Source organism: Vombatus ursinus, unplaced genomic scaffold (assembly GCF_900497805.2).
Source record: "Vombatus ursinus unplaced genomic scaffold, bare-nosed wombat genome assembly UNPS02014768.1, whole genome shotgun sequence".
Taxonomy (NCBI): domain Eukaryota; kingdom Metazoa; phylum Chordata; class Mammalia; order Diprotodontia; family Vombatidae; genus Vombatus; species Vombatus ursinus.
The window spans coordinates 13,898,807-13,923,015 of NW_020954546.1; the positions used below are offsets into that span (position 1 = coordinate 13,898,807).

At 48.9% G+C, this 24,209-nt stretch overlaps 1 protein-coding gene across 5 annotated transcripts in view; it reads left to right on the top strand.

Annotated features, from left to right (window-relative positions):
* The window catches only part of GTF2IRD1 (GTF2I repeat domain containing 1), a 231,237-nt gene that overhangs the window by 22,898 nt on the left and 184,130 nt on the right, over positions 1–24,209 (top strand). The window contains exon 1 of one of the 5 annotated variants that reach the window (XM_027862358.1): positions 21,721–21,801. The exons of the other annotated variants lie outside the window; for them this stretch is intronic. The gene's annotated coding sequence lies outside the window, so the exon portion shown is untranslated. Of the gene's footprint in view, positions 1–21,720; positions 21,802–24,209 lie in introns of those variants that run through there. 5 annotated transcript variants of the gene reach the window in all.

Sequence of the window (24,209 nt, forward strand, 5' to 3'; positions counted from 1 at the left end):
AACCATCTCCTTCCACAGTCCACTCAGCTGTGGACTAGCTTCCTGTTGGCCCTCTCTGCTAGGTAATCAGTAGCATGGACAACGGAGACAGTCTGAGACTAGCTTGGGAATTGGTCTCTTCCACTCATTTTCTACTTTCTCCATTGATACCCAGTCTTCATGGCGTAGGACCCCCTCCCTGTGTGTATCTATTCTTTTTTTTTTTTTTTAGGCAATTGGGGTTAAGTGACTTACCCAGGGTCACACAGCTAGTAAGTGTCAAGTGTTTGGTCTGAGGCCAGATTTGAACTCAGGTCCTCCTGACTTCAGGACCAGTGCTCTATCCACTGCGCCACCTAGCTGCCTCTGTATCTCCTCTTTTCATAGACGTCAAACCCTCCCTCTGGGATAACACTCACTTCCCAATGTCATTACAGCTATTTGGCCAAGTTGACTCCATGGTCCATCCATGGTCTCTTCCCACAGCGGTCCCTTCCTTAGGGGTCAGAATTAGTTGGTATTTTGGAACTACCCTTGTGGTGAGGCAGAGGAGAGCCAGGAGGGTAACAGCACCCCAGTTAGCCCATCACTCATAAGCACAAGAATACTGAGCCAATGGTCAGCGTACGTCTTTCACTGTGGCAAAAGTATCCTGGGGAAAGTAAGCTCAGGGGATTGAGGGAAGGGAGGGAAAGGCCTGAGGTGATAGCAGATGTCCCCACACCATTCCTGTCTGATGCTGAAGGGAAGAATTGACGGAGTCCTGGCACATGGGCCTGGTTTTAAAGCTATAACTTTTCCAGTAGAAGGATCCTGGTTCTGGCTTCAGGTAGACTAGGTTAAGTCCTGGGAGAACTTGATGCCAAAAACTGGCCCTCCTTTTCTTATACTTTCTGGCTCATTATAAGCCCAACTTGGAGTAGAATCTTGGGGAAAATCTCTTCAATCTAGCTTAGGAATGGCCTATGTGAAGGTTTCCCCAAGGGAATTGACAGGATCACTTCTTGAAAAGTATTCATTGTGCAGAGTAGTAGATAACAGGTATAGGACAGCTATTTATTTTTTCCACCACAGAAGAAATGCTTAAAATACAAAAGACTTATAATCACACATTGACAAATACTAAAGACATGAAATATTAACCCATTGCTTCTAATCTCCTGGGAGGCAAGAAAGACTCCCAGGAGATTTGTGGGACTGATAGATTTTTCATATTCACTTTGGATCTATACTGCCTGAATAGCAACTCAAGGTCCCTGTCTTCTGGCCAGTTAGGCATCCATCACCCATATTCTTGGCTTCAGCCTTTTCCTCTGAGATTGCAGAAAGTACCTCCTGTTTCCAGTCACTCCCCCACGGACTTTTGATTTCTTAAACTCAAAAGGTGGTCACCAGGGCTCAAAATGTCCGTGTCTTAGGATTGCTTTTTGGTCTGCTGTGTATAAAGAAAGAAACACAAAACTCTAGAGGCAGCCAGGGTCACTCACGCAAACCATGGAGTCTTTGGATGGATGGACATTGGCGTGTTCTTCGTGCCATTTGACTAACTGCTACTGGAGATGGAGAGGAGAGAGACACTCCCCTCCTCCAATCCAAGATGGAGCCGATGTCAACTGTGTTCCAGTCAAGAGACTTGGAAGTTATCTCATGGTACAGTGGAAAAAGACCCGGGTTCGGTAGTGGCTGTGTGGCCTTGGGTCAGTCACTTAACCTCTTTGGGGTTCACTTTGCAGGGTTGGACCAGATCTCTAAGATCGCTTTCAGCTCTAAGTCTTGGATCAAAGATCTTATCATCAGACTAAGACATATCTGTGTCCCACTCCATTAGAACAGAGGCTCTCTGACAGCAGGGGCTGTGTCTCCCCCACCAGAGTAGGGATTCCCTCAGGGCAGGTGCTCGGTCTTCCCGTCATTCTGGGGTCACTCTCTGGGATTATCTTCCCCTTCAGACCGAGGGGGGAGGAGGACTGAGTCTTGGATGCACAGACTAGCTTTGCCATCTGCCTTGGAAGATGCAGACCCATCCTGAAGGGGCCTGTGGGTTCCTAAAAGTCCTGTGCCAACTGAGCCCAGGCAGTCAGAAGCCTCTCTCTGATGCCCCCGGGAGCTGCTGCTTACAGAGCCGTGCCTCTGTCTCCCTCGGCACAGAGCGCACACACACCCTGATTTGTCTGCTGGGCAAATTGGAGTTTTTCTATTTTGGGATCCCTTAAAGCCAGGAGCACCTGGATAAGAATGAGAGAGAGCTATGGCTGAGAGACTGATCATGATTTCCTCCCGATTTAATTTGGGGCTTTCTCAACCCTCCCACTCATCCCATATTTTCAGCCTGTGCCCCCCTGGGCTAGTCTGTCCTGAAGCCTTTTGAGAGCCTCTGAATGTGGGCCAGTCATTTCACCTCTGAGCCTCGGTTTCCTCATTTGTAAAATGAAAGAATCAGGCTGAATGGCCTCTGAAGTATCTTCTTGCTCTCAGACTATGATGTGATGAATTTTAGAGCTGGAAGTGGCCTCAGAGATTGAGTCTAATCCCTTCATTTTTGAAAGGAGGGGAAGGTAAGCCCAGACTTACACAGTGATTTAGTGGCTTAATCAGAGGGAGGTCTCGCGTGCAGGTCCCCCATATCTTAAGCTGTGTCTTCTCACTGACTTTGTTGCTATTTTAGTCACTGGTCAAGATGCTGAGGGCTCAGACTCATTCGCCTCTAAGACTAGAGAGAAAATAACCAGAGGGAGGGTGGAAGTGAAGGGGGTGGGTCCGGGGGCTGGAGATTCAGAAGTGGAAGGGACTTAGGAGGCATCAAGTCTTTGGGTTTTTTGTTTTAGTTGTGTCTGACTCGTCATGACCCAGTTTGAGGCTTTCTTGGCGGAGATACTGGAGTGGTTTGCCATTTGTTTCTCCAGCTCATTTTTACAGATGAGGAAACTGAGGTAAACAGGGTGAAGTGACTTGCCTAGGGTCATACAGCTAGAAAAATTCTAAGACCAGATATGAACTCAGCTTTTCCTGACTCCACACTTTACCCACTGAGCTCACAAATGAGGAAAGTAAGGCCCACAGTGGCAAAAGGATCATGATTTAAGCTTAGTGTTTACAAAGTACTTTTTAAATATTTTTTATTTGATCCTCACTATGAAGTAGGTATTAGACTAGTCATTATTACCCTCATTTTACAGGTGAGGAAACTGAGGCACATAAAGCTGACGTGATTTGCCCATGTCATGCAGCTGCAGAGCATCAGAGGCAAGATTTGAACCCAGGTCTTCAGCGTATTCTGCCTCCTAATCCTAGGATTTAGTCCAATCCCCTCGTATTGCAGATGAAGTCATTACCAAGTTGCTGGAGATCTCCCGGCTTGTAGGTAGAAGAGCTGGGATCCTCTGGCTGAATTCAGCGCTCCTTCCGCGGAATCCCACTGTCTTCTAATAATCATGAGCTCTGCCAGGTCTTGGGCAGACTTGGGAGTGGGAGGAATAATAAGGAATATCACTCAAATGCTTTACATTCCGCCAAGCTCTCCACTCACGAAACCCTGTCAGGTAATGGGGGGGGCGGGTGGCATGGCGCCATTTTGCACATAAGGAAGAGCAGTCAATTTCTGAGGTCAGATTAGGACCCAGGCCCCTCTTCACTTCAAGCCTAGCGCTCTGAGAGAGAGAGCAGGGGTTCAGACTGCCTCTAGTGCCCCCCTTCTTTCTGAAGCAAAGCAGAGGCATGTGCATCATGGGGGTGCCTGGGATCGTAGACTTGGCTTTGGAAGGGACCTTCAAGGCCATTGAGTCCACTCCTGTCGTTTGACAAATGAGGAAACTGAGGCCTCACAAAGCAAGGTGGCCACATAGATCTAGGACTGGAAGGGACCCCAGAGCTCCTCTAGTCCAATCCCCTCATTTTACGGATGGGTAAACTGAGGCCAGGAGAGGGGAGCAGCTGTCTACCAGGCCCCTCAGGAAGGAGCCCTTCCTACTCTTCCCTTTGGACTCTTCCTGTCCCCTTTCTTCTTCGTTCTCTCAACCTGCTTCCGGCTCTTGACACTCCAGCGGAGCACTGCGCACCCAGATTCTGGAGGGCAGCTGATGTCATTTTCTAGTTCGGGTCTCTTCACTGCCTTTGTGCCTCCCTAGAGGATTTCTGAGCTGGGACAATGGAAGCCTCCAGAATGGGCCTTGCAGGCTGTTTTGACAAGAGTGCTGTGTGGTGCGGAGGAAGGAAAGCTGAATCTGAAGTCAGAAGACCGGGGTTCAAATCCTGCCTCTGTCAATGGCTGACTCTGGGGAGGCAGGCCGCTCAGCCCCTCTGGCCGCAGTTTGCTCATCTGTAAAATAAGGGAGGTTGGAGTAATGACTTCTGAGGCCCCTCCCAGCTCTGTCTGTGATCCGCTGAACCTGCGTGTGTGAATGTGAGTGAGCTCTCTGTCTGTCCGTCTGTCTGTCTCTCACTCTCTTACTCTCTCTGTATCTCTCTGTCTCTCCCTATATATATGTCTCTCTGTCTCTCCCTCTCTCTCTGTTTCTGTCTCTCACTCTCTTACTCTCTCTGTATCTCTCTGTCTCTCTCTATATATCTTTCTCTCTCTATATATATATCTCTTTCTCTGTCTTTCTCTTTCTGTCTCTGTCTCTCTCTTTCTCTCTGTCTCTCTCTATATATATCTCTTTCTATCTCTATCTCTCTCTCTCTCTCTCTCTCTCTCTCTTTCTCTCTGTCTCTGTCTGTCTCTCTCCCCACTTTGGCAGCCTGGTGAAGTCTATGGACTCCCTTCTCATGCTTTTAAATGCATAAAGCAGAATCCATAGAATTACCAAGGAAACCAATTATGTTGAAATAGCTATAATTTTTTCAAACAAGCTCCCGGATCCCCAGGTTAAGAACCTCTGATCTCCAGGCTTCTCTACTCTTAATCTGGATGACGGGGCCATATAGTGCAAGCTTCTTGAAGATAGGAATTGTTCAATTTTGTCTTTGGGCCTTCAGTGCCTGGTATAGTACCTGGCCTACAGTACGTGCTTATTAAATGTTTGTTGTTCAATTGTGAGCTCCCTTGATAGAATGTAAGCTTTTTGAGGGCAGGGATCTTTTCATTTTTGCCCTTATATCCTCAGTGTCTGGTACACAGTGGGAGCCTAATAAGTGCTTGTTGAATTCTGAGCTCCTTGAGGGTAGAGACATTTCCGTCTTTGTATCCAGAGTGCTTGTTTTACAGTGAGTACTTAATAAATGCTTGTTGAAGTGTGAGCTCCTTGAGGAGAGGGACAGTTCCATCTTTGTATTCAGAGTGCTTGGTGCCTAATAAATGCTTGTTGAATTGTGAGCTCCTTGAGGGTAGGGGCAGTATCATCTTTGTACCCAGAGGGCTTGGTACACAGTGGGTGTCTAATACATGCTTGTTGAATTGTGAGCTCTTTGAGGTAGGGGCGGTGTCATCTTCCTATCCACAGTGCCTCAGATATAACAGGTGCTTAATAAATGCTCGTCAGCTTATTATTTGACCCCAAGCACCTTCTCTGGGGGAGTATGGTAATCATTCCCTTTTGATGGAGAAGAAGGGGGGAAATGGAAGGAAGGTAGCCTTGCTGAGCTGATGAAATAAACTCAAATCTCAATATTTACTTTCTCCTCATGAAGTCGAGCTGTGTTTACCCACTCGGAGACTCCGGGTGGTACGTGAAGAGGCGGCAGAGAGCTCTCCAGCTCCTCGGCTGGATCGACTCCCTGAGGGGCGAGCTGCCTGCTGTAGCATCAGCCTGAGAAAGCTACCTGGCAGCCCAGCTGATGGGGAGGGGGGCGCAGATTGCCTAATTGTTCATAACCCATTTCAAGGGAACTGATTAACAAATTAATTCACCATCTTAGGCAATAGTCTCTGGATCCAGGAGGGCTGGAGCTAGAAGGAGAGAGGAGATAACAAGGTTTCCACATGGTACTATGGAAAGATCACCAGCTTGGAAAGCAGGGGATATGGGTTCAAGTCCTCCCTCTGCCACTTACTGTGTGACATTAAGCAAATCAGTTCAACTCTCTGGGCCTCTGTGTGCCAGGTCCTGTCATACAGTGGGAAGATAGGAGAGAAGATGACCCCACCCTGCCCTGTGAGGAGCTTAGAAGAGCTGGGGAGACACATGTCACTCACACGTACCTATATGGAGCCATGCCATTGACTGCCTAACCGAGTGAAATCAGTCGGTCAGCCAATAAAGACTTAAGTGTCTACCATGTTCTAGGCACTGTGGACAGACAGGAAGGTCACTCATCAGTACAATGGAAAGATGACCACAGATAGCAGTGCAGACGAAAGACTAGTCATTCTCTGCAAAGGAGACGGGTCCTCTGACTGAGCAGGAAAATCCAGGAAAAGCAAAGAGATGGGGAGACAGAGCCCAACTGCTCTCTGTGGGTTCAGACCACTCTCCCCACGGCTGCTGAAAGAACTGGGGAGCTTCTGTGTGGGACCTCTCAGAAATCCTGGAACCGTAGCGATGGACCAGAGTCTGGACTTTTGTCAGAAGAGAGATAAGGAATGGTGGCTCCGCACTATCAGCCTTGGGCTTCATTGCCATTCACATGTGAGCTAAGCTAGAAAGCGCTTAGCCCAGTGCCTGGCACACAGTAGGTACTTAGTAAATGCTCGTTCCCTTCCTGTTCATACAGACCTTCCCGTGTTTCTCTTAACTTCTACATTTGTTAGTTCTTACTGTATAATACTGTTCCCTTATATTCATGTGCCATGAAGTTTTCAGTTATTTGCCAATTGATGGGCACCCACGCTGTTTCCAAAGAGCTTCTGTGTGACCCTGGGCAAGTCATATAACCTCTGTACACCTGTGAAACGGGGGTAACAATAGTACCTACCTCCCGGGATTGTGGTGACGATCAAATGAGAGAATAATTGTGAAGTGCTTTGTACAGGGCCAGGCACGTAGTAGGCGCTATATAAATGTTAGCTGTATTGTTGCTGTTATCACAGTACCATTGTCATGCTATGTATGGTATCCTGTTCTGTTCCATCATTCATTCATGGGGCTATTTGTCGGGTATCCATAGTCACTATCCTTCTCCACCCCACTATTGTATGATATAAATATATAGAATAGGTATGTGCCCTGTGGCTAATGTACACCTTTAGCTAATATGGTTAATGTCCAGTGTTCAATAGAATGCGTAAGAAACCTTCCACCTTCCCCTAATCCAGTTGGTTACCAAGACCTGTCAATTCTTCACTTGGAAAACCTTTTGTATCCCTCTCTTCCACTTCAGTCCCCTCCCTTCTATCTCTTCTCCCCTCCCCCTCAATCCTCTCCTCTCCTCTCCTTCCCTCCTCTCCCCTTCTCTCTCCTCTTCTTCTCTCACCTCCTCTTTCCCTCTCTCCCCTCCTCTTCTCTCCCCTCCATCTCTTCTCCCCTCCCTCTTTGTTCCCTCTCTCTCTTTTCCTCCCCTCTTTTCCCCTCCCTCATCTTTCCTCTCCTCTCCTCCCCTCCCCTTTTACCCTCCTCTTCCTCCCTTCCCTCTCTTCCCTCCCTCTCCCCTCTTTTCTCCTCATCACCATCCTAATCTACATCCTCATTACCACTTATCTAACCAGCCTTCCCACCTTTACTTTTCCCCCTCCAGCTCCCCTCCTGCTCCATTTCCAGACTAATTCACCTTCTTTCTGGCTTACTCATGTCCCTTCTCTACTCCAAACCCTTCATCAAATCCTACTGGATAAAGTTCACACTCCGTCCCTCGGCATTGAAGGCCTCCATCAATCTAGCCGTGCTCCACCATTACAAGTTTATCTCCTCTGTTCCCTTCCATAAGTGTTGTGTCCCAGAAGAGACGGGTCCCCATCCTCCATCCCCTGATGCCAAGCCTCCTGCCTTTGCTCTGTGCCCTCGATATCTTGCTCTTCTCCATGCCACTGAAATCCTATCCGTTCTTTCAAGCCCAGCTGAATATCTGCTTTCCCCATGAAGCTTCTATTCCCTCTCGTCAGTAACCATCCTTCCCTCCCCGGGCCTTGGAGAGCGGTTGGCTTATCCTTCTCTTATGCACTCATGACAGCTCATTTTGTACGGTCCTTAGCCGTGTGGGTGGTCACTTCCCCTTGTAGGGATGGTGCCATGAGGGCACTGTCAGATTTAACTTTTGTGTCTTGCATAGCAAAGAGCTCTAGAAGGAATAGGCCCCTAAGAAATGTTTCTTGAAATCAAAGCTAGGTCTATTTTTCTAGTTTGGCTTGGGAAAGGGAAATTTTCCAGTGTTAATAGCCAAGTAAAAAATTCCTGATCACTATTTGCTTCTTACCTTGGAGAGGAGAAGGAGAGGTGCAGTTATTCTGGACCAGTATACACTGGGCATTAGCAAGGGAGGCTAATGTTATTAACCATAAAGCCTGGATAGAGAATGTCACCGACTCAGGCTGCCTCAGTTTCCTCCTTTGTAAAGTGAGAGGGGTAGATCCCTTCCTACTCATGGATAAGCCCATGAGCCCATATAAAATTCAAGGCCTTTTGTAGCTTGGAGCATGAAATTACAGATTCAGAGCTAAAAAGGACCTCAGAGGACCCGGGGTCCATTCCCCTCACTGTGCAGGTGAGGAAATTGAGACCCAGAGAGTTTGAGTGCCTAAGGTTGCATGTGGTAGGTGCCAGGAAAGGATCCCCAGGCCTCCTGTCCTCCTATACAGCCATCATTCCACCACAGCAGGCTGCCTTAGATGTGATCAATCCACGTAAAGTAAAGAAGGCAGTGTGGTATAATACATAGAGCCAGGCTTGAGGGTAGAAAAACCCAGGTTCAAATTCTGCCTCAGACACGTTGACTGATTGACCCTGGACAAGTCACTTGTGAGGATTGCATGAGATAATACATGCAAAGGACCTGACAAATTTTGAAATGCTATAAAAAGGCATCATAGGAGAATAGATAGATAGTCAGGCCTTAAAGACAGGAAGGCCTGGCTTATACTTTCTTTGTGACCGTGGGAAAAGTCACTTCACATTCCAGGGTCTCAGACAACTGGATTATTCATCTGGGGACTATGAACTTTAAAAAAAAAATTATGATAACTGTATTTGAATACGGCTGGTTTCCTTTGTAATCCCATGTATTTAATTTAATGCATTTAACATAATGCTGAGAAAGGGCCCATAAATTTCACCAGACTGACTGCCCAAGGAGTCCAAGACACCAAAAAGGTTAAGAACCCCTGTTCTTAGACTTATTTTGCAGAAAAGATACTGACCTTCCTTTATAGACTTTCCTCTTCTAGGTGATCCCTATACTAGGCTCTGCCCCTCTCATAAAATAAAAGGCTTATAATTACATGATCTCCGAGTCTTCTGCATTTCTAAACCCCATGATCCTGTCAGGAGCAATAGGGAGCTACTGCGGGCGTCTGAGGGAGGGCAGGGAAGGGTTGGATGGAGGAAGGTGAGTCCAGCAGTCTGGCCGAGAACAGAGGAGGAGGTGAGATTTCATAGCTAGATTGCTAGCCAGGATGGAAAGACCCAGCTGTGGAAAAGACCTGTCTCTCTCCCTGCGTTTGAATGCATTTGGATTAGATCACCCAGGAGCCATGAGCGGTTTTCCTTCCCTCCTCCCCCCCCCCCCACCCAACCCCCCACCGGTCCAACAAGAAGCAACTTGACTTTTTCTCACTTTTATTACAGTTGTTCTTACTTTAGCCTCCCCTATTTATGTCTGGTGGAGGGAGGTCTGGGGCTGGGCTGGGGGAGGCGGGGAGGCTGAGAGGAGAGGGCAGAAGGCTACTGGGCTGGTGTTCCTCTCTTCCCACTGGGGGGGTGTTAAATGTAGGTGCCCCCTTCCCTCTCCTCTCTCCCTTCTCCCCAGGGGTACAATAGGCTGATGAATGAAGCTGAGCTGGTCCCCCCTCCCTCTACACCCCCTTCTCCAACCATCCAAACCAGCATGCGGTGCCACGGGGCAAGTTGACTGTGCCAGTTAAGAGCAAATAAATATTTATACAGAATGCAAATGAGCCTAGATAAACCTCTGGCAGAAGCTGTAGCCTGGAGTGGAGATTAAGGTGAGGATGGGTCTGAGGGAGGAGATGAGAGGGAGGAGGGGTGGGGCCGGGGCCTGGGCTGGGTTTCCCAGCTTCTGCTCCCTACCCCCAAAGCACCCATAGATTCGGAGCCGGAAGGGACCTGGCTAGAAGATCCTAATTCTGGAGCTGGAAGGGACCTCAAAGAAGCCATCCAGCCTACCTGACTCATTTTACAGTTGGGGAAACTGAGGCCCAAGTTTGGGCAAGGAAATGACTTGTCCAAGGTCACATAGCCAGTGTTAGAGGGGCGATCTGAAGCCAAGTCCTCTGACTTCAAGACCTTGGACTTCCCTTCCAGTTGTTATCTTGTGTGCCCTGGGTTCCGCCCCCCTTTATTCCTAGCCTGGAGGTGGTCAGTGGAGTCGAGGGACCAGAGGAGGTCAGAGAACATGCCAAGAGGGTTTTTGAAGGCTTCCTGGAGAGGGTTTTTGAAGGCTTCCTGAAGTCTCTCGAAGGCTTCCTGAAGTCTCTCTTTGCGGGCTCTCCCAGGTCTCCTGAGGGTGCACTGATCTGTTCCCATTGTCCTAGGATTTCATCCAGGTGTTCCCCAGTGGCCAGCCTCACACCCCTCCATTGGGGTTTCCCCCTCCCTGTCATCTGCCACATTGACAGAAAAAGTAGCTTAAGATGGGACTTCCTCCACCAGTCCCACCAACACTCCGCCATGTTTGAATAAATCTGAGAGAGCATCCAGGAGAAAGTGTTAGCTTGCTAAAGTGAATGGTAAAAAAAAAAGGGAAGGGTGGAGTGCTGAATTGTTCCAGCCATGTAGGGCAGCAGTGAGAAAAACACAGGAACGGGAAGAGGAGGACCCAGTTCGCAGAAGGACCAGACGGAAGACAGGATGGAGCTCAGTGGGACAGAGATGAGGAAGGTGGTGCGTGGACTGTAGGCCCAATTTGGGGAAGGGTATGCCTGGAAAATAGAGGTTTGGAAGGAAGGAAAGGGAAGAGGAAGAGAATGAGCCAAAACCCCAAGACTTTACCCCTCTGATCCTCAGTTTTCTCATCTGTAAAATGTGTATAATCATGCAGAATTGTGAAGAAAGAAGTGTGAAATATTCTAGCTATTAGATAACAGCTAGAATTAGTTAATTAGTTCCATTTGTTAAGTACTTAACATAGATTAGGCACCAGGCCAGTCTCTGGGGATACTAGTGCATGGAAGCAAGCATATAGTAGGCACTTAATAAATGCTCATCTGTTGATTGCTTCATTGTTTATATTTGTAATGGACAGACTACTGGACTTGCCTCAGATACATACTAGCTGTCTGACCTCTCTGTTCCTCAGTTTCCTCATGCGTAAAATGAGGGGGGTTGGACTAGATGGCTTCTGTGGACCTGTCTGCTTCTACATCTATGATCCTCTCACTCAGTGGCCTCGTGCCCCTTCCAGCTATAAGTCCGTGGACAAACCACTTCCCTGGGCCTCTGTTCTCTCACCTGTAAAATGGGGGTTTTGGACCAGATGCCCTCTTAGGTCACTGCCAGCCCTAGATCTCTACTCCCTACAGTAATTGTTCAGTCATTTTTCAGTCGTGTCTGACTCTTCGTGACCCCATTTGGGGTTTTCTTGGCAGAAATACAGGAGTGGTTTGCCATTCCCTTCTCCAGCTCATTTGACAGATGAGGAAACTGAGGCACACAGGGTTAAGTGACCTGCCCAGGGTCACACAGCTAGTAAGTGTCCAAGGCCAGATTTGATTCTGGAAGAATGACTCTTCCTGATTCCAGGCCCTGGAGCCACCCAGCTGTCCTACTATAATCGCAGGAAGCAGGAGCAAAGGTGTTAAAATTCCCACACAAAATCTAAGAAGCAAATAACGCACACGTCCCATCCCACCCGGCCCCACCCACATCTTGATTTTGGCTTTCGCAGTGTGTTTAGGTTCATTCATTTGAATATGGGTGTGTCTGATGGTCTGGGAAGAGTTGACATTTCCAGCCACCCAACAGAAGCCGGCCAGCTCAGAATTTTGCCAGGCTGTCCATGGACAGAACGTGTCCCAGAGACAGAAAACCAGAACTGCCAGATGATGAGGGAAAGCAGCTGCCCTCATTGTCATAGGCCAGGCAGCAAGCCAGATCACATGGAGGGGGCTGCAGACCTGGAGACCAGGTGGCCCGACAGCAGCCTGGCAGGTTGATTGAGCCGGCAAGGTGTCCAGGAAGGTGACAGGCACACGCTTGGTGTCTGGCAGGGGCTGGAGCAGCGAGATGGGAGTGAGCCTTAGTGTTGACAGAGGTAATGTGGTTTAATAGGTATATGGCAGGGTCTGGGAATGTGGAAGAACAGGGTTCAGATCCTGCCTCGGGAACTTAGTTTTGTGACTCTGGGTGAGTCATTTCAACCATTCTTTCCCTCAGTTTCCTCATCTGTACATTGAGGGGATTGGACCATTCTTCCAGCTCTAAATCTATGTTTCTCTAGTCTCTGAGGTCCCTTTCAGCTTTAGCTCTGTGTGTGACCTTGGGCAAATCGCTTCATTTCCCTGTGCCTCAGTTTCCTCGTCTGTGCAATGAGGAGGACGGACTAGATGACCTTTGAGGTCCTTCCAGCTCTATGTCTATGGTCCCCTGACTCTCTGAAGTGATGGGAGGTGGGGCTAAAATGAGAAATTGGGGTTCTATGCAGTGTTACATACCAATATATTGGGGTGCTATATACCAATGAGGGGCTCAAGCAGGAGAAACCAAGAGTGCAACCCAGCTGCTTGGTCTGGGGAACAAGGTATGGACTCAGTCACAGCGGCCCAAGCCCATTTCCTAGACTCAGTAGTATTGAGGTTTAGGGGTTCAGGGGTGCTGGGACCCCAAAATGACAACACGTGGGTCCTGCTCGAAAGAATTTGACCTAAGTCTTCTTTGAGCCAAAGACAAGGTTTATTAGAACATCCCTCATATTGGGCAGACTCCTGAGGAGTCTGAATGTTGGTGAGCTATTGGCTAGACTTAAGAATCTGAGCACCTTAATGGTGACAAGATGGACCTTGCATACAGAAAGACTGTGGGAGGGATTTAGGAGTGGCCAAGTAGTTTGGGGTGACTGGAGGGAGGGGTGGAAGGAGATCTGGAAGGGAGTGGCCAGTAAACTGGGGTGAACGGAACCTGGACCTCGTGGCCAAGGGAGAATGGAGCCTAGCTAGGATTAAGGGTGGGAAATGGCCCGGGTCCATAGGGAGGTAAGACAATGGAGGGCTAGGCTGGGTTAAGGGTAACAGAATTGGGAGATTGGGTGTAGCCACAATGAAAGGCCAGTTGATGGGATTGTAGACTCAAGCGAATGCCAGAGATTTGGCCGTATGGGAAAGTCCAGAGTTTTTCCTTTTTGGGGTCTAGATCCCAATCCCATCCATAGGAACCACAAGGTCAGAGGAGGACAAGTGGCAAGGAGGATTGTGGCAGACCCGCTGACCTGGGAGCACAGCTGTACCCCTCTCCCACACACTCTCATTCTCTCTGTCTCTTCTCTCTCTTTGCTCTCTCTCTTATCTCTCTGTCCTCTCTCTCTTACTCTCTTCTCTCTCTCCCTCCCTCCCCTCTTTTTCTTTCTTTTTCTCTCCTTCTGTCTTTCTCTCTCCATCTCTGTCTCTTCTCTCTCTCTCTCTCTCACACACACACACACATTTAAAAACAGGCTTAAAGGCCTAAACAGTTCTAGTTTCAAAGGTTGGAAGGCTAGGAGGGCAGGGAACCCAGAACGTTATCATGAAATTATTCCCAAGAGGAACCATCTTCACACTTATTCCCTGGGCCTCAGTTTTGCCATCTGTAAAATCTGACCATCAGATTACATCAGGGATTCCCAAGCATTTTCAGTGCCTATACCCACTGGCTTTTGACACTACCATCCTGACCCTCTAATCAATGTGAAAGAAAATAAGTTTATGGTGCCGGTGCATATAAGAAATAAGTAGATTCATTTTTCATAAAGAAAACTGACCCCTGATTTTTTTCACTAACATTCCTGCCTTTGAAATCCTTCAGTAGCACTAGAGTTACATTCCAAATATTACCCAATATTCCCTGATGTGGCCCTGGGAGCCCCTGGGCCACATCATCTCTCAGATCCCTACCAATCCCAGCATTCCGTGGGGTCACCATTCTAATGAGCCCATGCCCATAGGCACCCCCATCCACACAGGGACACGCTGAATGTGTGGATGGCTGGGCTCCCGAGAACGACGACCCTGGATGGTGAGTTCTGCAGCCAGGGAGAAGATGGAGAAGAGAGTCAGGCTCTATTGAGGTTTAACCGGAGACTTTCCTTGGCTGGCGAAAAGGGAAGGCGTTAAGTGTTTTTAAATGTAAAAGCTGTTCCTTCTAGCACCCGACAGGATTCTAGTGTAGGAGACCAGGAGGGTGGACAGACCCTGGGCCCTTCCTAGCTGCTCCTGCTCCACGGCTCTCCATCTCCTGGCTCCATATTAGTGCACTGGCCATCCCCTAGGCCTGGAGTTCTTTCCCTCCTCACCTCTATCCCTCTCTTTTCCTGGCCTTCTCCAAGATCAAGCTCAGTTCCCAGTTTTCTGTAGGAAACAACATCCCTTTCCTGGTCACTCCAGCTGCTGGCGCCTTTCCCTTTCCGTCTCTTTTCTAGGCATCGCATACCCACCCAGTTATTTGCTCTTCCGTCTCTTTAGAACGCAAGGTCCTTGAGGACAGGGGCTGGTTTTGACCTTTCTTTATATCTCCCGTGTTTAGCAGCTTCACACTAACTGCCTGATGCTAATGAGAGAATTGGATCAGGTGAGATTTAATGGACAGTCTTTCCCTGATTAGGGAGGAAGAGAAGAAAGTCAGCTGCTTTTTGTCTGTGATTTCCCCTTCTAGCATGTCCTGGGGTTTGGACTGCGGGAGAGAGCAGGAATGGATGGGGGAGTGGGGCGGGGCTATTGTCAGTGAAGGATATAGGATATAATAATGTCCACTGGAAGGCAGAAGGGTCATGGGACTTGTTGGGCAGTGACCTTCTTTCTTCTTGGTCCATATTCCCTCCTCTGCTGTATGACTGTGGGGATGACACCAGGGGTCAGAAACAATGAATGAGTGAATGAGCATTTCTTAAGTACTTACTATGGACCAGGGACTGTGCCTGGCAGTGAGGGTAGAGTACAAGCAGGGAGGAGCTTCTCTTCTAATGACTCAGAGGTAGTGGATAGAACACTGGGCCTGGAGTCAGGAAGATCTGAGTTTGAATCCTACCTAAGACACTTACTGTGTGACCTTGGGCAAGTCATTTAACCTAAGAGGATTAAAAGAAGAAGAAATAGGACTCTGAGAATCTTAAAACATTATCTAAATGCCAGCTCTTCTCATGATTAGAAGGAGAGGGTAGTGACAACTAGAGGTGGCCTGGAAGTGATTTGGAAGGCTGATAATGGGCAAGATAAGTGGAGCCCAGGGGCAGAGTCCAAGGTTCTGGTGGAGAGGAATGAGGATGAAGGCCAGAGTGAAGGAGCCTTGGAAAGGACATCCTTTAAAGATGCTGGCTGGTGATGCTCAGGTACGCCCCTTCCCCCAAATGTCCCACAGAATCAGGAGATTCGCCATCAGTAGAAAGGCATAAATATAGCGCATGAGCTCACTCTGCCCCATAAACCTATAAAAGGAAACAGAGCTGTCCTATAACACATTAAGCGGCGATATGGATTTCTGACAATGCCTCGTGTGTGCCTTGAGGAGTCACCACATTCAAAGTCATTTATAAACATTAAGCTGTCCGTCAGGCTAATTTTCTTGGGACTTCTCCCCCCACCAGGGAGCAGGAGGCTGGGGAAGAGGCTTTTGTGGAGAGCAGCATCTCAGCTCGTCCCCGGGGGGCCCGCTTCCCCAGGAGTGCCGCTACCTGGCCGCCATCTTCCCCGGCCTTTCTTGCCTTCTCCTCCTCCTCCCCTCCGTATTTTACTTCAGGGTAGGGAGGGATGGAGACCCAGAAAAGTGAGGTGCCTGCCTGTGTCTGGGGGAGCTGGGACTGGAATTCCCAAGAGAAAGAGGACGGACGAGGGGGAAGAGCCATAGGTTAAATCCGAACCCAAGATTAAAAATGGGCCAATCCTGGAAATGTGAAGACCTGTCTTTGTCTGAATATCAGAGCTGAACAGAACCTTGGAGATTGCCTGGTTTAAGCCCCTATTTTTATTTTTTATTTGTTTAATTTTCTTAATGGAGAGCCAGTGTGGGATAGAGAGCCTCAGAAGTCAGGAAGATGGGGATTCAAATCCCAACTCTGACTTGTACTGGCTGTGTGACCCTGGGCAAGTCCTGTACCCCAAGGCAGCTCTTTATTAAGTTTCAGAAAAGCAAAGGAAAGGATTTTCTCAAACTAGCCAATGTATCAGCTGGCTGAGAATATATGGAGTGTCCCATACCCACAGCCTCCCCTCCCGCCCCACCTCTGCAGGGTCCAAGGATCAGGGGGTTGTAGTGCCACAGCTGGAAGGAACCTTGGGTCCATTTAATCCAGTCTTGCCATTTTACAGATGAGAAAAATGAGCCTCGAAGAGGCAATTCCCTGCTTCATAGGACCTAAATTTCGAGCTCAGAGGGATCCCAGAGGCCCTGGTGGGAGAGGGATGAGGAGGAGGGCCAGGATGCAGGCATCATGGAAGGGACGGCCTTGAAGAACCACAAGGTAGCGACTTGCCCAAAGACACCCAGGTCGTACATGCAGAGGCGGGATTTGAACCTAGGTCCTTTGTCTCCTAATCCAAGGATTCCAAGTCCAAGGCCCTTCCTAAGACTCTCAGTCATTCAGAGCTAGTGTGTTCCTTCTTCCTCTCTATCAGTGAGTGCCCAAGGCCAGGGCCCTCTCTGTCACTCAAGAAAGCCGTGGTGATTCCCCTGTCCTTGGGAAGGACCTGGGGACGGGGAGATCTGGGCTGCTGGGGATGGCCTGCTCTGAGGAGGGGGGAGTCGGAGGGCTCTAGGACGCCGGTTAGGGACTGGCCTGCCCTCTGTCATCAGAGACATGTAGTCAGTGACCCAATGGAGATGGGCTAATGCCAGCCAACGGCTCGTTTTGTTCTTAGGGCATAAGAGAGAAAGGGCGTGAGAGTGACTGTGGAAATGTGTGTGTGTGTGTGTGTGTGTGTGTGTGTGTGTGTGTGTGAGAGAGAGAGAGAGTGCAAAGGAGGGTGCAAGGAGATGGCTTTAAAGGATGACAATCAGAGAGCATTGATACAGCGTGCCCATTTCATAGATGAGGAAAGTGAGGCCAAGAGAGGCAAAGCAGCACAGAGTGTCAGAGGCAGCATGCACCGCCGGGTCTATTCTGATTCTGAGCCTAGCGCCCTTTCTGCTATATCATAAGAGAGGATGGGGGACCCAGGGGTAGGGGGAGAGAGGGGGAGAATGTTGATGTGACCCATAGTATTGATTTGGGGGTCATAGATTCAGAGCTCTTGCAGCTAGGTGGTGCAGTGGATAAAATACAGGCTTCAGAGTTAGGAAGACCAGGATTCAAAGACCGCCTTAAGACACTTAGCTGTATGACCCTGGGCAAGTCACTTCACTTGTCTGAGCCTCATTTTCCTCATCTGTAACATGAAGATAATAATAGCATTCACCCCATAGGATTGTTGCGAGGAACAAATGAGTGAATATGTGTTAAGAGCTTTGCAAACCTTAAATCATGTTATACATGCTATAATATTGTCATCATTATTAATATTATTGTTAAGTGACTTTTCCAAGGTTACACGGGTATTGAGTGACAGATCCAGGATTCACACGAAGAGATAATAGCTCCAGAACAGGAAGAGACTTCAGGAAGTCATTCCGTCCACTGCCCCCATTTTGCAGATAAGAAAAACTGAGGCCCAGGGAGATAAAGTGACTTGCCCAAATCAAGTCAACAGGCATTTATTAAAGTGCCTACTGTGTGCCAGGCATCGTGTTGAGTGCCGATCACGCAGGCAGAACTGAAATTTTAGCCCAGGTCCTCTGCCTCCAAATCAGGACACAACATATTGTCCTGTGATGTCTCCCCATGTTATCCAGCACTAGGAATTCAGAGGCCATTTGGCCCAGTTACCCCATTTTACTGATGAGTGATAGCAGGAGGCAAAGTCAGGATTTGAACCCAAGCCCTTAATGCGTCTAAATCACTTTGAGCCTTCTGTCTGTGATTCTGAGCATGCCTGGTGCTTAAGTGGACATGAGTGGACATGACATGGTGGGGAGGAGGAGGAAGAGGGAGGGGGGGTACTTTGTGAGAACACAAGATTTGGGATCAGAGGCCTTGTATTTGAATCCCAGCAAGTCCCTTCCTCTCTGGCCTCAGTTTCCTTATCTGTAAAATGAAGAATTCGAACTACATGGCCACAGAGATCCCTTCCAGCTCCAAACTATGGTCCTGTGAGCTTCTCTGGGCCTCAGTTTCCTCATCTGTAAAATGCAGGGGTTGGGTCAGCTGACCAGCTTTCCATCTCTAGATCCCTGAGAGCTCTGGAAGAGAAGTTTCTGTGTATTAGGGGGGGGGGGGGGGGGGGGGGGGGGGGAGACCTAAATTGGGCTCCTTCCTCCATCCAGGAAAGGTCTTCTCTAATTCCTCTGTAACTGTGGCTCCTGAGTACCCCCAAACTCCAGGCCCCGATTCCCCGGGGGTGTGACAGCTCAGCCAGCCAAAGGAAGGGGAAATGACTCCCCCCACCCCCTCCCTTTGGAGAGCTGGCGGCCCCGACCTGGAACACCCTGGTTCCAAGCCTGCACGCTGGCGGCAAACAACGGTGTTTTGTATCTTTCTGCGTGCTCCCGGGCCCTGATGGCGCTGGTATAAAGATTTACTGTTGGAGAGATTAAAGGGCCCTGTTACATTGTTCAAATACCACGAGATTAGTTTCCAAGGACACAGCGCTGGTTGCCATAGGCACACCGGGCTGGAATTAGGATTGCGGATTTTTCATCCCGGTCACGCAGACAGTCGCCCAACGCGCTGCTATGGGAAGGCTTTAAATAACACCGGTGTTCCCTTACATGCCGGGAAACCAGACCCTGGAAACTGTATCTCTCACACGGCCTTTTGCATCCCCATCTTTTCTTTTCTTATTGCTTTTGCCTTTGGGGAGATAGATGTGGGGGGAGCAGCCCACTGCGGGGGAAGGGCAGGCTTTCATGCTGGCTGGGGGGGGATTGGCTGGCTGTGTCTGAGGTGCCTTATTCCCAGCTCTCTGCCTGCTCCCCGCCCCGCCCCCCACCCCCCAAAATCTTTGATCAGTTTCTGCTGGCTTGTCTTTCATTTTTAGTTCGTAGAATCTTAGCTCTGGAGCTGGAAGGCACCCCCAAAGCTATCTGGTCCCACCCCCTCATTTTACAGTGGAAGAAACTGAGGCAAGGGATATGAATTGTGTTTGGGTAATAGCATCGTAGACTTAGAAATGGAAAGAACTCCTGGGTCCAGTTAGTCTGCACCCCCTCATTTTAGAGAGAAGGCATTTGGATTGAGGTTTAGGGCTGTTGGGAAGGGGTGTCAGCAGATGGACATTTCTTCTTCCCCCTACCCAGGGAAGGCACTATCCTAAGCTGTGACCTGAACAGTTAGAGCACGCTATCTGCCCTGCCCCCAGTCCTGCTTTCCCTCTCTCTGCCACTTGGGCCAATATCCTTTCAGTCTCCCATATTCATGACCTCAGGCTCCTTTTTGACTCCTTCCTGTATTTGATCTCACAAAGCTAAGAAGTCATCCCAGCCTGTTGTCTCTCTGCCACCTTTCTCACATCCTGCCGCGTCCATCAATCAGCAAGCATTTATTAAGAACCTACTTGGTGTCAGGCCCAGTGCTAGGGGCAGAAAGACAGAAATTACTGAGAGCTAACATTCCAGTGGGAGAGATAACACGCTCTGATTTCAGCATGTACAGAATAAATACAAATCTATGCAAAGTCCTTAAGTACAAGGTGTTTTGGGAGGTTACTAGCGGTTAGGGGATGAGGAAAATGATGCTTAGAAGATGATGCTTAGTAGAAACTCGATGCTTGAAGGGCTGCATCATGAAGAAGAGAGGGATTCTGTAAGGCCAGAGTAAAGAAGGAGTGCATTTGAGCCTTAGGGGATGTCGGGTACAAAGGTGTGGAGGTGGGAGATAGGGTATCCTGACTGAGGCCAGATTTGGACCCAGAATGAAGAGCCTTCCGGATTCTATCCACTGTGCCACCCATCTTCCCCAAGAATGTGTGGGGCTTTAAAAGCTCAACAAAGGAGTTTATAGTTTATCCCAAAAATAGTATAAAATTTATCAAGTAGAGAGAGTGACATGATGACATCTGTGCTTAAGAACAATCACTTCGATAGCTGTGAGCAGGGAAGACGCTCGCTAGAGAAAGGAAGACCATTGAGGGGGCTGTTGCAGTAATCTGGTTGAGATGTGGTAAGGGCCTGGGCTAAGGGGGTGGCTATGTGAGTAGAGAGAAGGAGTTGGATGGGAGGGGTGTTATGGAGAGAGAAGCTGTGAGATCTAGCAGCAGATTGGGTATGTGGGATGAGGGATGAGGGGGAGGAAGGTGCTGAGGCTGTGTACCTGGACCCTGGAAGGATGGTGCTGCCTTCAACAGAAACAGGGAAATTTGGAAGGAGAGACTGGGGATGTTTTGGGTGGGGGAGGGGAGATATTGTGCCCTACTTTGGATATGTTGAGGCTAAGATGTGTCTGGAATATCTAATTGTAGTGCCCAATAATTGTTGTTGTTTAGTTGTTTTCAGTAGGGTCCGACCCTTCGTGACCCCGTTAGGGATTTTCCCAGCAAAGATACTGCAGTGGTTTGCCATTTCCTTCTCCAGCTCATTTTAGAGCTAAGGAAACTGAGGCAAACAGGGTGAAGTGACCTACCCAGGGTCACACAGCTACTAAGTGTTTGAGGCCAGATTTGAACTTGGGAAGACGAGTCTTGTTGACTCCAGGCCTGGCACTCTATCCACTGTGCCACCTTAATAATAAAAACAAAAGAGTTGGAAATGTGGAACTGAAGCTCCAGGGGAGAGACTGGGGCTGGTTATACAGATCTGAGTAATCTGCATAGGGGTGAAAGTTCAATCCATGGAGCTGATGAGGTTGCTGGGAGAAAGAGCACAGAGGGAGAAGAGGGCCTAGGAGAGAAGCTTGTGGAAAGCCCCCAGTGAGGGAGCGTGGCATGGCAGATGACCCACGGAGGGAGAAGGAGGATCAGTCAGACAGGTAGGAGAATTAACCAGAGAGAAGAAGGCGGTCCACAATGTCGGATGCTGCATAGCATCCCAGAAGGGTGAACACCAGGAAAGAACCATCTAATTTGGCTATTCAGCGACTGTCGGAAACTTTGGAGGCACTGTTTCAGTTGAGTGATGAAGGAAAAAAGGAGTGGAGTGAGAGAGTGGCGAAGAAAAGGGGGCCCCTGGCCCAAGGTGGGACACAAAGCCCTTGCCCTCAGAACCTCCTGGGGCTGATAAGAGGGGAGACATGGCCACGTCCTGGGGGGATCCCCGCTAGAAGGGGCCCTAACCTGATTCGCTCAGCAGCTCCTTCCTTACCAGAAAGCACTTGGGAAGTCTGGGGATGGGCCTTGAATTGGCTCATTCTCCACTGAGACAAATTGACCGAGAGCAAACTGGGTAGTTAAACATTAAGCTTCCCTTCCCAGGCACTGAGGGCTCCCTGAGAGCCCGGTCGTCCCCTGCTCTTTGCCTAGCGTCTTGGAATGTGCCCAAGAAATGCTGAGCTGTCTGTTTTGGACTACAAGGTCTCCAGTCCTACCCTGGGGTCCTCTCAAGGACTTGGCTACAGGAACCAAGACCCCGAGTTGTGAGTTTGTGAATCAAACCCGAATTTCTCCTTAGATTTGCTGGGGAAGCCGGCTGCCTTTGGAGCCCGGGGTGGGGGGGGGGGGGGGATGGACGACACTTTGTCCAAGGGAGAGAGTTTATTGGTTGTGTTAAAGGGACCTGCCCCTGGACAGCTTTCAGGCTGTTTGAGCAGCCTGGCACACCCCTTATCCCCCTGGGGCTCTGATGGCTGACCTGAGTGGAAGAAGTCCAGGGGAAACCCAACCAGTCCCACAAGGGAAGAAAGCCTGGCTGCACTGGAAAGCAAATAGTTCAGATGGAGTGGGAAGTTTTTATCTGGGCTGTGTGCACAGAGAGGCTTGCAGACAAACACACACCCATTGCCCTGGGATGAGGAGGCAGGTCTCAGCTCCTGGCTGTTAACCCCACTCACTGCCAAGCTTGGGCAAAGTTTCTAGACTGGTAGAGCTGGAAGGGATACTAGAAAGCATCTAGGCCATGTCTTGAATTTTCCAGATGGGGAAATTGGGACTCAGAGAAGGGACAGGAGATTGTACAGCATGAGGAAGGATGTCACTTGCCCTTGGATGCTAGGGATACACTCTGCCCATGGACCTCAGAAGTACAGGAGAGGGAGAGGGTGGGGGCCGTCTCCAGTCCTCCTGATCTATATCTGGCTCCAGAGGAGAGAGTGAGGCTGGTGACCTTGCACAGCCCTCCCTCGCTCAAATCCAATTCACATGCAAGTCATGGTACCACCTCCCTATGTCATGGTCCTCTTTGAGGACGAAGGACAAACAACAACGGGAGAGGATGGCTGGAAGGATGGGCATGGATACGCAGAATTCCAGAGGCTCAGGGGACATCAGGGGCCACCTTGGTCATCCCATATGCCACAAGGAATCCCCACTGGAACATGCCTGACAAATACCTGACCCTTTGCTTAAGACCCACCACCTCCTGAGGCAGCCCCTTCCCTTAATTGCTAGGATGTTTCCCCCTCACATCAAACTCCAGTTGCCTCCTAGCACCCAGTGCTCCTGGATCTGCCCTCTGGGACCCAGCAGATGGCTCATCTTTTGTTGGCCTGACAGCCCTCCAAACGCTTGAAGATTCTGCCCCCTGGATAAGACTCTTCTCTTATCCAGGCTAAACATCCCTAGTTCTATGTTATTCAAGGCCCTTCACCATTCAGATCGCCATCCGTTAAGCCAACTCTCCAGCTGGTCAGTTCCCTTCCTAAACCGTGGCATAACAAAGATGCAGAAGACGCAGTCTGCCCAGAGCACCTCGTTGTCTCCTTGCTGGAGCTACACTTCTCTTGCTGCTGCCCAGGATTTCACTAGCTTTCTTGCTTGACCTGTTGTCTCCTGTTGGCCGCCCAGCCCATGATAAGCCAGCAGATCTTTCAAACAAGCTGCTGCCTAGCTCGGCTCCCCCAGTTCCAGCGAACCCCTTATTTTTTTTTGGCTAGGCAGTGGGGTTAAGTGACTTGCCCAAGGTCACACAGCTAGTAAGTGTTATGTGTCTGAGGCCGGATTTTAATCCAGGGTTGGTGCTCTATCCTCTGCGCCACCTAGCTGCCCCCCAGCGAACCTTTTATAAAGTCACCTTGTCCATCTTGTGTGGCCTCAGTCATCCCAGGCTCCACCTGAAGTCTTCCAGACGTCATTTGTGAATACAGTGGGATACTAAGATGCTGGATGGAAGTAAAACACTTATGTTGTTGTTTAAAAAACAAAATAAAACCCCAAACCTGTGGCCAGGTGTCGATAAAGCCACACCCCCAAACCAGGACTTCTATTTCTTACTGACAGCCACCATACCTGCCCTTTGCTCCTTAAGGGGATACGCCAAAGAATGCGGCTTCCTTATATTTCTATCTCCCTTAGAACCTAGCAAATTCTTTTGTACAGAATGGGGTGCCCAAAATATTTGAATGAATAAAGGGAAATACAGTTAATGCCTCACTGATAGGGAGAGGGGAAAGGCTGCCATCTAAATTATAGAAAATTACTAAAGAAATTCAGTTGGATTACTTTGAGGTACAGTAACCGACTAATAAAGTGTTGCTTAGTAGAGGGCCCTTGGGGACCTGCTTTAATACATAAGTAAGTGCTTTGTAATTAGCACATTGATTATCTCCAACTGGGCACCCTTCTGAAGGCTTGAAGGCTTTAGTTTCCCAAGTAATTGCAATTCTCTTTTATAGCTCACTCCCTGTTTTGCTCACTATTTTGCCCATTAGATTATAGGCTTCTCAAGAGCAGGGAATATCATTTTTTTTTTGTATCCCTAACACTTAACACAGTGTCTGACACATAGTAGGTGCTTAACAGATGTCTACTGACTATTTTTTAATTGAACCTATAAGCCCAATTCTTCCTGAATAGTATAAACTTTGTCTTTAGCTGACTCCAAATGAGT